Here is a 15,655-nt window from a genome sequence, read left to right as displayed (position 1 = left end):
AGATCAATGGGAGACAGACAGTGTGGCCAAGCTGGTCAATAGAGCGAGGGATAGGCTAGAAAAGAAAAGCAAAGAGGGTGTTGGGGTTGGAAGGGTTTGTGAAAGAAGATGAGAAAGAGGAGATGGGATTTACGGGAATGATCCCTCCTGTTGAGTGAAGGTGCTGCAGCTTTCCAATCCAATCCAATGCTTGTGTGTGCCTGCATGTGTATTTTTTCTTATATATGTGTGTGTGTGTGTGTGTACGCATGTGGATATTTGTATGTGTGTGCGTTTTAATCTGTCTGTGTGGACTCAGGGGTGTTGCACAGAAGCAGCAGAGCGAAACCATGGCAGCCACTGCATTGCAGATACTTGGCCCGGTGTGGCATGGCACAGATAGATGTGTGTGAACAGGCCTCCGTGCTCTGACTGTACAGCAAAACAAAAACAAAATGGCAGTGTGTCAAGATAGCTCTGCGGTCAACAACGGGCTAATCATGGAAATCTGATACTACCTGCTCTCTCTCTCTTTTTTCTCTTACACACACACATATACGTAGACGCACATAAACACACACATAAACGCACTCCAGTGGCTCATTTTAAGCGCACCTGCTCGGTGCAGATAGGCCTGCTACCACCGCTAATCTGTCTGTATGTCAGTCAGACCAGCCTGGCCCATAAAGTCCCCCTTCTCCTTCCTGTTCTCCGCTCAGATTGTATTCGCAGGACACCTCAAGGCTGCGCCGAATAAATAGCACTAAGTATCAGGCCTCGTTGCTTCCCCTGGCCATCTGGCTCTGTAGTGGAGAAATTCATTACTCTCCAGGTGATAGCTCCAGCACGCTCTCTCTGGATTGGCTTTGTATCCCTGCAGGCTCCATTCTGACACTGGAGATTATAATCACAAACTGGCTGCTAATGTGAATGTGAATGCTGCTAACGCTGCTGCAGCTCATACTAATATTCACCCTCCTGCTATTATTATTACCACTTTTTTTTTTCGCCGGTGCTGCAACAACAAATACTCATCCTGCTAATTCTACGATATAGTGCGGGTGAAAATATTACCTTCTGGGTTTTGGGGTTTGATAGGATTATATCTAATCTGTTTATTAAATCTGGATCTTTCAAAATCCATCGTTCAATCACTTCACATTTAGCCTTTCAACAATTTTGTCATTTATCTAAATAGCTACCTGGATTTTTTTATTTTTATTTCCTCTTTGCTAATAGAGGTGAAAAAGATTTAATAAGATTTGTAAGATGTGTTGCTTAAAGGATTATTTCAACCTTTATTTCCCATAAATGTGGCCATTTTGGCTCCACTGATTATGCTTTAAACTTTGCGCTCACCAGCTTCATTATAGGGATTCAGGGAAATGAAGACTTACGCAAAACAACATGTACTGATCCTCCTACAGCTTTACAAATGAACATGATTTCTGTATGAATTCCAAATGCTTTTATGAGTCGGATTGAAAGTAAAGACATAAAGTCAACGCCTGGAATAGTCATGATGGCTAACTGCATAAGGATCTACATCTGGGGCAACTTGCCAGGAAATTTCCGTTAACCCTCCTGTTGTTCTCGGGTCAATTTTGACCCGGGAGGACAACAGGTGTCATTATGTTGGGAAATGGTTTCAAAACAGTATAGTAAGAGTAAGAGTAAGAAATTATGAATTATTTTAACTATAGTTGAGATCAGAGGAAAATATATTGATGGTTTTAAAACCATTTCAATGTTTTTGATCACGGCACATAATGACACCTGTTGTCCTCCCGGGTCAAATTGACCCGAGAACAACAGGAGGGTTAAGGAATGCAGGTATTTTTTGGAAGTTGATCTAAAACGGAAGCATCTATCAGAACTCAAACCTACCTCTGCTACTACTGATGCCAAATCAGAGCACAAAAAGCATTGTAAAACTCTGGTTTTCTTCTGCTTTTGCATGATCTTCTAGTTTTACACTTTTTGGTTTGAGCACTTTGTCTTTTTGTATGTTGTCTTGTCCACTGTGTCTATTATTTGTCTTCATTTCTGCCTCCTGTAAAGTACTACATAACTACTGCTTTTTTGAAAAGTGCTATATAAATACAACTTTTTTCAGTTATTGTGATGATTTCAAACATTTTTCCTCCCAAGTGTTTGCTACAAGATGATAGGTCTAGTCAGTATGAGAGACGGGAGCCTCCTACAGAATTGGATCACAAGGATTCTTCTATTCAGGTCAAGTGACTTTCAGCATCGTTCTGATTCTACAGTTAAAGGTACTCCTAAAATCACTCAGCATTGTGTTGTATATCATTCTTTTTTTTCCCCACACCTGCTTGTCTCTTCTCTAAACGCTACCTTCCCCCGTTCTCGTTTTAGGATGCAGATTGCACAAGACAGAAATTTTCTCGCAGAAAGGTCGACGCCTCTCTTACACCAAAAGGTCAAAAGGCGACATTGCGTGTGACACTTGAGTTGCGTGATGCAGTTCGGGTAATACAACTCATGCATATAACCTTCAAGAGAGAATTGCAGTAATAACGTGGGGATTTCATGGATACCGCTGCAATTATCTCTGTTCTCCTTTCTCTCAGGTGGTCTCTGCTGTCTCTTCACATGTCAACAAAGCACTAAAAAGGTAATTGTTCCAGCCTGTGTTTTTTTTTTTTTCTTGAGAAATATCTTAAAATATATACAGCAGATGCTTTGATACTTGACCTCACAAAATCCAGGTTAAATTAATGTTCACAAGCCACCAGCCCGAGCCACTCTTGGGACACAAAGCTAAATATATAAAGGTAGGCAGTAGCTGTGCTGAATGCTGGCAGTGCTCTATCGCTATATATTTTCCTCTACCTGAGTCACATTTGAGTAATATCTCTTCGTCATGTCACCCGGCAATATAAAGATGCCGCGCATGTACCCACAATAAGACTGTAAGATCTGTATGCTGGCACGTCGCACTTCTCTATTATACTGCATCTGGCAGCTTAATCTCACTGACGTTTACGTCTATTTCGTGAACTCTCTCCCTCTAGCCTGTAGCCACATTTCACTCTTTAGCAGTTACACATGATGGCATAATATTTAAGTTACTGCAAATGTTAGAAACAACCCTTTATCATCTACATCTGTTACTTTTTATATATTTTCTGTTCTTTTCCAGCATTCACCTATATAAATTTAAGAGAGTTTTAATCAGAAAGGACTTCTGATAGCTCTTCTGTTTGTTAAAAGTGCTCCGTACATACATGCAACCCAACTTTTTGCTTCCACGGCAGCAGCAGGAAAGTAACGAGTTAAGACGAAGGTGAAATATTTTCTGTCACACTTTTAAATTCCTCCATTAATCACATCGGAAGCTCCTCAAGGATTATTTCGGATTTGGAATCACCGTAGGAACTGTAAAAGCCAATAAAATTTTTTTTTTTTTTTGGAGCCTTATGAAAATCATATAGAGACCTGAAATATTCACAGTCTGAAACCTTGTTGGATTTTTTTTTTTTTACCTGACACTCACAGGGCGATTTAATGGGATCCTCCATTAAGAAGTCCCTTTTAGAACCAACAGTGTTGGAACTTCTTAAACTTCTTATTAGATTTCATGGGACATTTTAACCATATTGACAAAACGAATGGATTACTGCTCCCGAGGGATTTTCTATGAGAATTTACAGAAAAATCCAATCTTCTGGTGGAGCCTGTGTGTATATATATGTGTAGCTCGTGATGAATGGGAATAAAATGTGCAACATGCAAACACAGAAGGAAATGAGTAGAGAGTGTTAAATCACTCCAAGTTAATGGTTTTTACTGCATCAGCAATAATAATTTGTCGTCCCTTTGATTAAACCACCAAACCTGTAATTGTCGCGGCGGAGTCAACAATCAGCTTGAGGTTGTGAGTCGGTCTGAAAGCAGCCGCTCAACAAGCTTTTTACTGCTAAAATAAATGTATCTACCCACATGAATATCCTAATCTTTTCTAGGCTGCCCAACTTTTGTGTTTGTGTGTTTGATTTGTATTTCAAGAGTGAAATATGTCTCCGAATATGCATAACGGTGTTTCTCCTCTCCAAACAAAGCTCCCACTTTCTAATTTTAGTGCAAGAGTAAGCATGCTTTAGAGAATCCCATTTTTCATCTGATAATCACTCTATTTATCCTTTTTTTTTTCACGCTCATTACACAAACCTTCAGACAGAAACTATGTCAGCGGCGCGTCACATTAGCAAACACAGCACCCCAAAACATTTCATATACCATTAAAAGAATTTAGATGTTCACATACATGGTTGAGGGTTGTTCAAACGGCGTATTTTTCTTCAGTGACAAAAACAGCATTCTTAAAACATGTTTTACATCTGTAATCCACAAACAGCAAGACACAGATTTATGGGCGCTCTGCCACATGTTACCCACACACACAGTCACAGACACAGTGTGATCAGTTAGTCAACCCCCCCCAAGCCCCCCCATGACCCTACTTACATAGAATGCAGAGTCAGTTTCTTAATTAAGTCGAGAAGAAGCTATTACTTTTAGGACAGACTCAATTGTCCTCGCTCTGTGGCACCGATGGCTCTGGGCTTCTGATCACATCATACCAAGAGAGAATGAGAGAGAGAGAGAGGGGGAGAGGGAGAGAGAGAGAGAGAGAGAGAGAGAGAGAGAGAGAGAGAGAGAGATTGACTGCAAACATTTAACCCTCTCTCCCTGAGACTTCCAACAGTCTTTGAAGAGAGAGGGTTTCTCAGTTTATTTCAGAGTGTGGAGTGATTTTAATAAATTCCGCTATCTCTTCATACACTTTCATTGGTGGCATATGTTGTACTGGAGCACATACAACACTCGCAGTACGCATGGTTTCCAAAAATTAATTTATATGGAAAAAAAAACCCTGCAGGGTGAACTTTTGAATGTGTAGCTCTTTCTGGTACAATGATTCAAAATTGCTGCCTTTATTTTTGGGACCACTGTTGGGCAGGAGAACTCCACAAAGAGCTAACAAACACACCACTATCATATTAACACCTTTAAGATGGCAAGTTATGGTATTTGTAACTTTCTTCACCAACTAGTCGCTAACTTTGCCTTTCTGCAATTTGGTGTTGAGCATACAGTGGGTTTATTCAAGCTTGTTTGCTTGTCTGCTGTTGCTACATGCAGTCTGGTGACCTCATGTAGCATACTGCAGATCTGCCCACCTTTCAGTCTTTAAGATACTATCTCTCTCATTTGCTTGGGGTGTCAAGCAGGAGACAGACATCTGATACAGTTGTGTTGTGCACATTGGTTTCACTTTCTCATACAAGTGGATTCAGTGCGTTCAGACATGCACCACTGTTATAAAGTTTTGGGTAGCTATGATCTGATGGAAAACATTTGCTTTACTATCACTGACTGGACTTTAGCTAGAACTACTAACAAACTGGACATTCTCAGCCCACAGAGAGCAATGCAGTAGACGTTTCTGCCTCATGTGATTCAGTGTTGATTTACTCTTAAATGTAATGATGGTGCTGAGTGTGAAGGCTCAGGAAAGTAATCAAATACATACCCTCAAGTACCCTTTTCAGGTACATGTATTTAACTTGAGTATTTGTGGTACTTTATAATGTTGGTGTTATGTTATAAGGTGGAAATAGTTTACCCTTTACTTTTGTTTATTTTATTTTATTTTTTACATTTTTTACATATATATAAGACACATAAATATCACTACATTTATTTAAGTAAAAGACCCGATAAGTACACTGTCACCTGAATATGGAAACAAACACAGTATGAACACTTAGCCATGAAGCAAATCCAAATGTATTAGCTGAAGAAATTACTGCAAGAAAATTACTGAAAAAGTAAAACACATGTCCAGCAGTAAACGGTTTGAATAAAAAGTTTGCATTCTCACAGTTTGATTTCTTCAACTCCAACACCAAGAGCTTTCATCTAAAAGTCTTTACAGATAAACAGGTTTACAGCCGTTGCTTGGCAACAACTAGAAACATGACCAGCACTTTCCCTGCACCTGTTTAGTACCAGTAGCCAACACTGATGTTCCCACAGGACTCAGGGAACTCAGTTGTGTTATGCTCAGTCCAGTTTGGGGTCACTGAGAGGCTACTATGAGTGATAACGGTTCATTTAGTGTTAGAAATAAAGCAGAATGTTGCAGCTCTCTGATAACTTCCTGCTCCTCTGTGATCGTCTGTGATACGAGGAACAACACTACAGGCGTTTATCCAATTTATTCAGCATCCACTGGAGGTGCCGCGCAATGCTCACTGTGGTTTTTCTGCCACATCTGCATGCATATTAATTCCTTGATTCGGAGTCAATCGCCAGTAAATAAACAATATTCATAACATCTGTTAACCGTGACTTTAGCTTCCTCCCGGGCTGGTCTTGGCACAAAGCGAGGCAGTGTAAAAACAAACATGACAGCGAGTAAATCTGTTTTCCATGGAGTCCAAATTCTACAGAACGCACCACACCGAGTCTCAAACATAGCAACGTAATGCTGTAGCCTTAGGGCCAAATAAAAGATAGTAAAGCTTAATAAAATAAACATCTACAGCCTGCCATCCCCCCGCTCACAGAGCTTCTACCTGTCAGAAAAGAAAAAAGTTAGAGTTGATCTCAATCTGCTTTCTTTTCTTTTTGTTTTATCAATTTCTTGCTTGTCTTCTTTTTTTCCCTTCTGCCTTGTTTCTTTATCTAACCCTTGCTCTCTCGTTCTCTCTCTCTCTCTCCCTCTCTCTCTCTGGCCATCTATCATTCATTTACTCTCTATATTTACTCTTCTTCCTGTGCTTCTATCTCAAACAACAGAATTATAAATCAAAAAAGGAGAGGCCAGTAAGTGCCCAGAAAACACACACATACTCTAACACACACACACACACACTCACAATCGATATAAACAACTTCATTGCGAGTGAAGAAACATCGCGGTAGACAAGCACAAAACCCCGTACATGAGAACAGAAAACAAACAGGCACATATTCGCAAACTGTCTCCAGTAGCCGGGATGACTCAGCTCATGATATGACAACAACCGGGCCAAACATCTGATGGTGCCGTTGGATCTTTGTGTCTATGTTAGCGAGAGTTTTTGAGGACAAGCGCGAGGTGGCTGCTTACTTTGAGCTGTTGCGAATCAGGACAGAAGGAGGAAGGATGAGAGAGAGAGAGAGAGTAAGCACTGAGACAAAACCAAATGCACTTTAAATTTTAACAATCATCATCTTTAACAACCTCTCAAGTGTTTCTCTGTCCAAACACTTTAATGAAGCTTAAGTAGCTGTCATAGATGTTTCCTTTTGGGATTTCTTTCCATGTTAAGTATTGAGCCTTTTTTTTTTGTCTTGTCTTTTGAATTTGGTTTATAAGAGCTTGTTTGAAAGTGTGAACACAAAATGAGACTCTGGATATCTTCATAACTTGGTCCAAAAACACTCGCTGATAACAGCTATAGACAAATAAAGTAAGTCTGTTTATTACTGAACATGTAATTATTAAACAGCTATTTTTGTGTAAAAAATGGTGTTATTGGAAAAAAAAGTTCACACAATTCACATCAACTCACAGATGATGATGATGATGGGCTTCATCATTTAAGTTGCATGCGCCACTAATTTATTTTTTTGCACAACATTGTAAAACTTGTGTTTAAAGCAAACAGTTTAAAGTCAGACTGAGTAGGTTTTGAAAGGAGTAATAACACATTCTTCCTCTTTAAAAAAGAAAAGTTGAATTCATAAGCAATAAAATACACTCAGCTTGATTTAATACATCCAGGGGTTTATGACAGGTAGCTTAATGCTAGTAAACTTTACGTAGATGCTGACTGACATTTGACTGACATCACTGTCACTTGTAACAACAGTGAGTAAAGTAAAAAAGGCTGACAAAAGCTGAAAACTAACAGTTTGGTGGACAGAGATAAGTGATTTAATGTCTCTGTTTTCTCCATATAGTGAAAAAGATGACGCTGCAGTTGCCAATCAGTGGTTTCCAACCGGGGACTCCCAGAGTTGTCTCTGGATTACTCTAAGAGGCAGAAGACAGAAAAAAAAACATATTTCTGACACATTTTTTTCCTTCAAGCTATATTTATTGTGAATTACTGTATCTCATATCTGCAAGCCTCTAAAAGTTACTGAAATAAAACAAAATAGGTGCTCTGTTGTTGAACTGCTAGACAATAGCCCCTTTTATACAGAGATCCCACAACATTACCATATAGAAGACCTGTCATTATGCCGGCTTTGCTTTTTCACACTGAACCAAACAAAGCCGGCATGACGTCACCCCCGTGTGTGATTTTAGATAGCATGCCAGCGTTCTGGAGTCCGAGGCTCGATGTGCAACACAACAGCGTCGGCATCGAGAGTCGACTGTCCCGCCATGCTGCCACCTACCTGTTATACAGAATGGGGAGGCGGATGAACAGTCCAACATTCCCGCCTTGAACAGGCTGTGTAGAAGTGGATAATGAAATGTGTGACAGAGGGTCCCAGGTAGACTTTGCTTTATTTTGAGGGGATCACAAGGGCATCAAAAAAGGTTGGAAACCACTGACTTAAACAGCTGATTCAGTAAAATGTGTGTAAATGCAGCAGGTGCTCCATGGGACACATGTAAACTAGACTTATGTTGCAGTTTTTGCCTTGAAATACTTTAAAATGTAAAGAATTTCAGAAAAACTATAACAACTTTCTCCTGTTGACATTGAGGGGCAAGTAAGGACTGTATGTGAAAGTCCATATAGTGAACTTAAGGGCCTTTTGACAAAGAATAAAACAAAAAATATACCAACAATGACAGCTGGAAAGATTGTAAAATGACTCAGCTGCCTCTCTGTCGCTCTATAATCTCAGACAGTTCAGGGTAGGTTCAAAAAAATCAAGTCGCACTAAACCTACTTTCGTTTCCAGGATGTATTTTCCATTTTCTAAATGCACTAGTAACTTTCTGAATGGAGGACAGATGCATTATCTTAATACGGTCTATAAAATTCAAAGAAGCAATAACCTGGCGCAGCCATCGCTCACTGTGGTCAGACAACAGACAGATGTCTTTTCAAGTACACTGCACTACTTCTTTGTTTTATATCTACAACATCTCTTTAAAATAGTTAACAGAGTTTGGAAGTTTGGAGAGCTGCTGAGTTACATTATCATCCAAACTTTTGCTGAATGGACCGGTATGCCTGGTCAAACTCAAGACTGGCAGCACAAAAAAAAAAAAAAAAAAAAAGAGTTCTCAATATGCAGTCTGGCTAAGTAAAGCTGACAAAGCATTACAGTCTGGCTGAAAATCATGTAATTTGTCTGCGTTTGTCTGAGAAAGTCCTAAAGCAGAAAGCAATCACCAAACACACAGTAGGAACAGTATAATCAGAAATCAGCAGTCAGGCACAGAACCTCAGATGCTGCATGATGACATCTCGTGTCATGTGAGAAGCCATGAAACTGCTTTCCTTTCTCCCACCATCTCATTTCCCTGTCTGCTTTTTTTTTCTTCTTTTCTTCTCTGTATTTCTTTCTATGTCAGACTCCTGATGCTTATGTCTCTCTGTCTCTTCCTTTTCCCTCTGTCGGTTTATCACTGTCTCCTCTCTCACCGGTCCTTCTCGGCAAACGATCCACATTCGATGTCTCTCTTTTCGTTCCCTTCCCTTAGTCATGCCTGCAAATGCCTGAGAATCCACATGTACCTCTCCACAAGCTTTAACTGTCTCTTGTATCACCTCGACTGCAGTCACGCACACACACACACAACACACATAAACACAAAGTGATTAAATTAATGATCTATGCATACCTATCTGTGTATACAAATATCCACCCCAAACTCCCTCTCTTGCCTACATCTTCACCTCTTTCTTACATTCCTAAATCTCCCTTTCTTCTGTCTTTATACTCCTGAGCCAAGTGCACACACACACACACACACACACACACACATACATGCACACCTTGCTTTTGCTCCTAGCCAGCAAAGGGAGGTTGCCAGGTGGAGGAGATCCATCACAGTGACAGAGGCGGAGTGCTGCAGCCAGCAGAACAGCCATGTGTGGCTCTGACTTTGCCTTTGGAAACGACCTTGTCAGTCAGTCATTCAGTCGTTCACGCAGACACCATTAACATAAGGTGATCACACAGAGCAGAGCAGATAGATATTATACTGACACACAAGAGAACGTGACTGAAGTGCATTTTGCTGCCATACAAGAAACTCAACTCAATCTAATTTGGACTATTCTGTTATCATAAGACTCTTACTATACAGTGCTTGACCTGGTTAACCATAAGTCTAAAGTGCCGCCATTGGTTGAAAGCCTCAACTGGCCTTATGGTCATTCTGGAGAGAAGGAGAGACACTTACACTTCTCTCCATAACTACTATAAAAACCCATGCCATCAGATTATATCAGTGGTTTTCAATTTTTTGTGTCCAAGGAACACCAAAGGACAAACTCAAATCTCAAGGGGACACCTGTATTCATATCCGTGCAAAAAAGCCTCTATAACTTGTGGTATCACTCTGTAAACGTTTATTTTTATTTAATAATGCCAAATAAAATGTGACAAACAACTATATTACTTATGAAATATTTATTAACAGAATTACATCAAAGCAGCAACAAACCCATTTAAACCAGACAGGTCACAAAATTAAAAATGAGGTAATGGGACTGAAAAGAGGGAGAGAGAGGAGGGGTAGATATGGCCTGAGTGGGCAGCGTCCCTGGTCGAGCAAGATGTAATCAGTCTTTACAGAAGAGAGAAACACTGAGAATGAAAATTAACTTGCATATAAACGGTAAATACATATCAACAGAGTATGCTCTGAGTTGAAAAGAAAAAACCTTTAGTCTAAAATTGTAAAGAAAAAAGAGATGCATTGAGAATGAAGATGAAATGGCGTGCCAAAAATGAATACAACTGTAGTATCAACGCATTTGACACTGAGTTGAAAATAAAATGAAAATAAATTTGAATCAGCATTAAAACATTTGCTTTTGTAAATATTGTTTGCCTACTTACAAACTAAGGTGACACATGTGCCTGCAGATTTTTTTAATCCTTGGTGGTGCTGAAGAGAGCGCCACTGGCAACAGACCTCCTGTTGCTCTTCAGGTAAACCAGAGTAGAGAATGCCAGCTCGCACAGGAAGTTGCTCGATAGCGTGGCGGGAGATGGTTGGGTATTCTCATGCAGAAGCTAATCGAAACAGATCCTGTGGGAGCTCACTAAATTTGAGTTGCATTCCTCTCTCTCTCTCTCTCAAAATGAGCTTTTCTGTTGAGGATTATTGATTGAATGGGTCTCGAATCCAATATATAGTCCTCGATGTTGGCCATACATGGAAAACAGCGCTCAAACTGCCCTTTTAATGTCTGAAGATGTTAAGCAAATACAGTCTGCTCCCTGGCTGCCTGTGGCGCGGTCGATGCCAGTGGCAACATGTCTATGGAGTCCTGTTCCAAAGCCTCGTGCCACAGGACAAGCTTGCCCGTGAACCCTCGAATCTTGTCTGTGGATGATAAAATGTTTCCATTCCTGCCGTGAATCTTGGCGTTTTAAGTCGTTGAGATGCCCAAATATGTCTTCAAGGTAAGCCAGCTTGGTGTACCACCTCTCATCCGTGAGCTTGTCCTTATGTGGGACAACATGTTCTTTTGAAAATTCCAAAAGCTCTCCTTGAAGCTCATAAAGACTGGACGGGACTTTCCCCCATGACAGCCAACACACCTCTGTGTGGAGGATAAGGCTTTGGTTGGTCAGCTCCTATCTCAGCACACAGTTGGGAGAAGAGGCGAGACTTCAGGGGCTTTGATTTGATGTAATTCACCACCTGCACAGCCTGATCCAGCACTTCAGCCAACTCCGAGGGCATGGTTTTGGAAGCTAATGCCTCTCGATGCAAAATAGTGGTTCATCACAATATTTGGGTTTTGTGCTTTCACCTTAGCAATAAATCCTCTCACTCTCCCTGTCATGCATGACGCATCATCTGTGCAAAGACTGGCGTACATATGCCAGGTCAGACTTATCTCTTTGAAATAGTTATCAGTTATCCTGTTGTATGGCTTTCCATTTCTTTGCAGAAAAGAAAAGTCTCTTTGATAGTCACCATCAGCATATCTGACATTTGGCAGAAGTTGGGCAGCCCCACTTATGTCAGTGGATTCGTCTGTTTGTAGAGAAAATTTGCCGCTCACCTGCTGTTTCTCCATCAAATGCTGCACCATGTCATCTGAAATGTCATTGATTCCTCTTTTGATTATAATGTCAGATGAAGGCACTTTTCCACATTTGCAGCTTCTGGACCCAGCATGATACCTGCATTTTCCTTGCAAGCGGTGAGGATGAGTGTCTCCACTGTTGTATGAGGTTTCTTCTGCTTTGCAATAATCTCCATTAGCATATAACTTGCCTCCATCGCCTTATAAGACACTTTCTTACAATCAAACAAACGGTCTCTGGTTCAGATCTCGGGCTCTTTTGAAGTAGGCCAAGTTTCTCTCAACATGGAAGGGATGTTTGGTTTCCAAGTGCCTCTTCATCTTGCTTGGAACGATGCTAGCAATAGCCAACTTCTCTGAACAGATGACGCACTCGGGCTGAGGGATGCTGACATCCTTGGTCCAGCTGAAGCCATAAGACAGGTAGCTTTCATGATACTTTCTACCGACAGGTTTTTTTTTCTTTTTTCTTTAGGTGGTGGGTCGTCTGGATTGGTGGTTAGTTGTGGTTTGTCCCGCGCAAGAAAGTGATCAATTTTCCTCCTCACGGATTTCTCTTTTTTAATGTTGTTATCCTCCTTCACACTGGCTGTCAATCAGGAACATACGGTGTAATGGTATACCTCATGCAGCTGTTTGTTTACTGTAATCAAACTTTTGCTTACAATAGCAGATTTAGCACAGTTTGGCTTGAAAGAATAGTTTGAAATTTTGGTAAATGCACTTACTGCCAGAGAGTTAGATGAATAGATCTTATTTTTGTTCATTAAACATAAGGCTATAGCTAGCAGCTGGTTAGCTTAGCACAAGGACTATAAGCAAGGGGAAACAGCTAGCCTTACTCTTTCCAAAGGTAACAAAATCCACCTACACGCTAATTACAATGTCTTATATTGTTTGTTTAATCCGTACAAAAACTGAAGTGGAAAACCGCCAGTTAGCCATGTTCCAGGGGATTATGTGCTAGACTATTTCTTGGCCAGGCAAGCTAAGTTCTTGGAGTCTCCACTGTTTGCCCGGCAGCTGCTCAGAGCCGAGGAATACACATAACCCCCCATAAAACGGAGAATTTCTTTTACATGCCGGTTGTTGAACAGATTAAACAACATATAACATGGTAATTGGTGAGTTTTAGAGGTGCTGGTTAGTGGATTTAGTTACCGCTGGACAGAGCCAGGCTAGTTGTTTCCCCCTGTTTCCAGCCTTTGTGCTAAGCTAAGCTAGCTGGTAGATTAATATTTATTGGACAGGTATGAGACTCATCTAATTCTTCACCAGAAAGCAAACAGTATATTTCCCAAAATGTCAAACTTTTGCTTTAAAGTCTTTTGATTTGTGTACAACTATATTTTACCTGTAAATATCTATTTTTATCATGTTTGTAATTTAGGTAATCAGTGACATTTCTCCTGTTTGATAAAACATGATCTTAAAATTCTTCTTGATTTTAAAGCTCCTGTAATCTGACCCAGCGTACTTGTGAAAACCTTCCGTAAAAGGAGGGATACCTTTTTTTTGTAAAAACATATCAGTACATGCTTCAAAAATCTTCAATCAAAGAAACAAATAGTTCTTTCTTTACAGCATTCTGTCCTCCCTTCAACCAGAAGAGTGTTTTAGATCAGATTACCTGTAAATAATTGACCAGCTCTGGTTCTGAAAAGGTTAATGAGGTAATTCAACATGCAGATGGACACGGCAGCAGCTCCAGTGCTGTGGCACGTCAACACCAAGCAGGTTGAGCTACTTTCCTTATCCCGACCTGAGGCAACGGATGTCCGACAGATTTGTCATTCCCGCAGATGGTGTGAAGAATACACTTATCTGCTTGGTGAAGGGAACATGGAGGATGGATTAGATTCATGGTGCATTTGATTTAGCCACAGAATGTTTCAGACCATCCACCGGGTCTCTGCCGTCTATTGGCTGATTCCACCCTCTTTCCCTCTCTTTTCCGTTCCCCCAGTCATCAACTGAAGTGGCTGGAGTGACGTCAATCCCTCTCTCTCCCACACATGCACGCACACAATCAGTAAAATCCGCCACGAGAAGCCTCTGCTGGAAAACCCTGTGGAGCCCTGGAAATAATCTGTCCACATGGGAAGAGTCCAAGGATAGAGAGAGCCAGAGCGTGAAGCAGAGAAGAGGGACAGATGGAGGAAAGACGACCGATGACTGTTTTTCACTCCCATCATTGAAGTCTGGTGACTTTTCTTCACGTTCAGTTCACTCTGACACATTCATTCTCCAACAAAAATCTACTTTATATGGAAAAGGAGAATATATATAAATAATAGATTCTCAAAATCTTATTGAAAAAATAACCTTCAATCCCTGAAGTACATGCACATGGATTTTATTCTGAGTGACATGAGTACAAGGTCATAACAGAGAGCAAAGTAATGTAAGTGTATAAAAGCCAAGGCTTACACTTAAAAGGAAAAAGTCCAACATCTGGACAAGCGTCGGCCACAGAGTAATATACAGGAGAAGGTTAAGGATTTAAAGGACACCTAGGGTTTCTTGACTGCTCAAGAAATCTAATCACACATGAACAACTTAGCTTACATTAATGTCAAATGTCCTCTTTTTAAACTGTACAATATTTGGATCCCTTGATACAAGATTGTCCAGCTTTGATGAGGGGCTCTGCAGTAGATATGAAATCCATTCAGGTGCCTTTAATTTGCATGCCATGAAAGCAGCTGCACCGTCTGAAGATTATGTATTTGCTGACTGCGAGGAGGGGATCATTTCAGAGGCCACTGCTTGCTGGTGTGGAAAATCACTGTTAGAAATTCCGCATCGAGAAGCAAAATAAACACACAGGCATCAATCCATTACCTTTTCTTTTGGGGGATTTTTTTCCCCCCTCTCTCTCTCTCACTGGTGAAATGGAGGTTATCATTTTTCATAGCATGAGCGAGTGTCTCATTTTTTTTTTTTTTTTTTTTTTTGCATATCAGGCCTTTGGAGCATATCTGATTTCTCTCTTTCTCTATCTGTGCCTGTCTGTGTCTCTCAGGATCTCTTACTTCTATCTTTCCAAATAAATAAGAGATGAAAACAATGATAGCTTTTTTTTTTTGAAGAAGGGGGCACAATGATGAAATGAAATGCTAACTTGACAACGGCACGAAAGGCCTAACAAAAAAGAGAGTAAAAGGAGAGTATTTTTTTAAAGGGGACATAACATGCACATTTATAGGTCTATGTTAATATTCTGGGGCTCTACTGGGATATCATGCATTGATTTCAAAAAACTCCTTCCTATACTGGCCCTTTATGCAGCCCCTCAGTTCAGCCTCTGTCTGAAACAGGTTGTTTTAGCTCCTGTCTCTTTAAGGCCCCCCCTCCCCATGAGCCCACTCCATTCTGATTGGCCAGTGTGTTTACATAGTCTATTCTGGAGACTAAGT

At 40.5% G+C, this 15,655-nt stretch overlaps 1 protein-coding gene and 2 long non-coding RNA genes across 3 annotated transcripts in view; 1 reads left to right on the top strand and 2 right to left on the bottom strand.

Moving 5' to 3' along the window:
* Positions 1-15,655, bottom strand: part of LOC121911458 (pro-neuregulin-3, membrane-bound isoform) — a 383,988-nt gene that overhangs the window by 158,255 nt on the left and 210,078 nt on the right. The window lies entirely within an intron of this gene.
* On the top strand, positions 2,037-8,044 carry LOC121911460. Its single transcript, XR_006099863.1, has 4 exons — positions 2,037-2,255; positions 2,359-2,472; positions 2,574-2,617; positions 7,960-8,044. It is a non-coding gene; the product is annotated as an uncharacterized LOC121911460 (long non-coding RNA).
* On the bottom strand, positions 7,852-10,334 carry LOC121911462. Its single transcript, XR_006099865.1, has 2 exons — positions 9,963-10,334; positions 7,852-9,739 (listed from the first exon to the last, which is right to left on the bottom strand). It is a non-coding gene; the product is annotated as an uncharacterized LOC121911462 (long non-coding RNA).

The sequence above is a fragment of the Thunnus maccoyii genome, chromosome 14 (genome assembly GCF_910596095.1).
Source record: "Thunnus maccoyii chromosome 14, fThuMac1.1, whole genome shotgun sequence".
In the NCBI taxonomy this organism is placed as follows: Eukaryota; Metazoa; Chordata; class Actinopteri; order Scombriformes; family Scombridae; genus Thunnus; species Thunnus maccoyii.
The sequence above is the reverse complement of the archived record's forward strand: the minus strand, read 5'-3'. Positions and strand labels throughout refer to the sequence as shown.